The sequence below is a fragment of the Triticum dicoccoides genome, chromosome 4B (genome assembly GCF_002162155.2).
Source record: "Triticum dicoccoides isolate Atlit2015 ecotype Zavitan chromosome 4B, WEW_v2.0, whole genome shotgun sequence".
Classification (NCBI taxonomy): Eukaryota; Viridiplantae; Streptophyta; class Magnoliopsida; order Poales; family Poaceae; genus Triticum; species Triticum dicoccoides.
This window is the reverse complement of record NC_041387.1, coordinates 569,534,825-569,538,005: the sequence shown is the minus strand read 5'-3', so window position 1 is coordinate 569,538,005 and position 3,181 is coordinate 569,534,825.

Genomic DNA, 3,181 nt, shown 5'->3' with positions numbered 1-3,181 from the left:
CATTTTTTTCCGCTTGATCAAGATTACCGTGGTGTTTGTACGTAGGTATGTGATGCGTATGGAACCATGCAATTTACACAAAATTTATGGGGTATGTTTTCAACAATTTTTCCACCGAGTCAAATATTACCATGGTATTTGTACATAAGTTATCAGGTATGCGATGATTATATTACTATGCTATTTACACAGAAGTTACCGGGGGTATCTTTTCAACAATTTTTTTCTCCAGATCAAATTTACCGCGGTGTTTAGACCTAAATTATCAAGGTTGTGGTGTGTAATTTCTATGCTATTTACATACAAAAAGTTACCATGTGTATTTTTGACCACTTTTTACTACTCTTCCCCAAATCAAAACTATTACCGTGCTATTTACACATGAGTTCCCGAGGTATATTTTCAACAACTTCATCCACTCGAATCAAACTTATCATGGTATTTGTACGTAAGTTATCGGGTTTTGCGGTTCATATATAACCGTGCTATTTTCACTTAAGTTATCGCGGGTATGTTTTTCAACAACTTTTTTGCCCTTTAGTCAAAGTTACCGTGGTGTTTGTACGTAAGTTATCGGGTATACGATTTGTATATTAACGTTCTATTTCCACGTAAGTTATTGGGGTATATTTTTCAATAATTTTCCCTTCTTTGGACAAAGTTACCATGGTGTTTGCATCCAAGTTATCAAGTCGGTGTTTCCTATTTTACCAAGCTATTCACACATGGATGAAGTCATGAATTTAGATGGTGGGCGACGGAGTAAAAAGGTAGGGGTTGGTTGGGAGCGATCTATTTTGCATTTGCAAAAAATCCCATCCACTATATAGGAACAATGCAACCAGTTTCAATCAGGAGAGGGCCACTCTAGTGATTAAAAGAGTCTATAATTACCGGGGAAATCTTTTCAACAATTTTTTTCCATGGTTAAAATTACCACGCTGTTTGTACCTAAGTTATCAGGTTTGTGGTGGAAATATTACCATGCTACTTGCACAGAATTTACCGCGGGGTATATTTTTTAATAACCTTTTTTTCAACCCGCAAAAGTCACCGCAGTGTTTGTACATAAGTTATCAGGTCTGTGGTCCGTTATTACCATTTTTTTTCACATAAATTATCGGGGTATATTTTTTAATAACTCTTTTCTCCTTGGTCAAATTTATCGTGATGTTTCTATGTAAGTTATCGGGTATGTGGTGCGTGTATTGCCGTGTTATTTTCACAGAAGTTACTGGGGGTAAGTTTTTCAAGAACTTCTTTCCCTTGCGCAAAGTTATCGCGGTGTTTGTACCCAGGTTATCGGATCTACGATGCGTATGTTACCATCCTATTTACATAGAAGTTATCGGGGTTATATTTTTCAACCAATTATTTTCTCTCGATAAAGTTACGCTTTGTTTGTGTGACGCCCCCGATTAATCATACACTAATCATGCACGCAAATGTGTACGATCAAGATCAGGGACTCACGGGAAGATATCACAACACAACGCTACAAAAAAAATAAGTCATACAAGCATCATATTACAAGCCAGGGGCCTCGAGGGCTCGAATACAAGAGCTCGATCATAGACAAGTCAGCGGAAGCAACAATATCTGAGTACAGACATAATTTAAACAAGTTTTCCTTAAGAAGGCTAGCACAAACTGGGATACAGATCGAAAGAGGCGCAGGCCTCCTGCCTGGGATCCTCCTAACTACTCCTGGTCGTCGTCAGCGGGCTGCACGTAGTAGTAGGCACCTCCGGTGTAGTAGGGGTCGTCGTCGACGATGGCGTCTGGCTCCTGGACTCCAGCATCTGGTTGCGACAACCAGAAAGAAAGGAAAGGGGGAAAAAGGGGGGGGGGGAGAAAGCAACCGTGAGTACTCATCCAAAATACTCGCAAGCAAGGAACTACACTACATATGCATGGGTATATGTGTAAGGAGGCCATATCGGTGGACTGAACTGCAGAATGCCAGAATAAGAGGGGGATAGCTAGTCCTATCGAAGACTACGCTTCTGGCAGCCTCCGTCTCGCAGCATGTGGAAGAGAGTAGATTGAAGTCCTCCAAGTAGCATCTCCAAGTAGCATCTCCAAGTATCATCTCCAAGTAGCATCTCCAAGTAGCATCTCCAAGTAGTATCTCCAAGTAGCATCTCCAAGTAGCATCTCCAAGCAGCATCACATAGCATAAACCTACCCGGCGATCCTCTCCTCGTCGCCCTGTAGAAAAGCGATCACCGGGTTGTTTGTGGAACTTGGAAGGGTGTGTTTTATTAAGTATCCGGTTCTAGTTGTCATAAGGTCAAGGTACAACTCCAAGTCGTCCTGTTACCGAAGATCACGGCTATTCGAATAGATTAACTTCCCTGCAGGGGTGCACCATCTTACCCAACACGCTTGATCCCATTTGGCCGGACACACTTTCCTGGGTCATGCCCGGCCGCGGAAGATCAACACGTCGCAGCCCTACCTAGGCTCAACAGAGAGGCCAGCACGCCGGTCTAAACCTAAGTGCACAGGGGTATGGGCCCATCGCCCAATGCACACCTGCACGTTGCGAACGCGGCCGGAAGCAGACCTAGCCTAGTGGCGTTCCAGTCCAATCCAGCGCGCGCCGCTCAGTCGCTGGCGTCACGAAGTGCTTCGGCTGATACCACGACGCCGGGATACCCATAACTACTCCCGCGTAGATGGTTAGTGCGTATAGGCTCGTAGCCAACTCAAATCAAATACCAAGATCTCGTTAAGCGTGTTAAATATCCGCGAATGCCGAACAGGGCCAGGCCCACCTGTCTCCTAGGTGGTCTCAACCTGCCCTGTCGCTCCACCACAAAGTAACCGTCGGGGACCCAGGCCCACCTCTACCGGGATGGAGCCACCTGTCCTTTCAGCCCCCAACTCCGAACAGTATCACAGGTAATGTAACAGTGTAAAGTATATAGTATATGCCCGTGATCACCTCCCGAAGTGATCACAGCCCAGTAGTATAGCATGGTAGACGGACAAGAGTGTAGGGCCACTGATGGAACACTAGCATCCTATACTAAGCATTTAGGATTGCGGGTAAGGTATCAATGACTGTAGCAGCAATGACAGGCTATGCATCAGAATAGGATTAACGGAAAGCAGTAACATGCTACAATACTCTAATGCAAGCAGTATACAGAAGAATAGGCGATATCTGGTGATC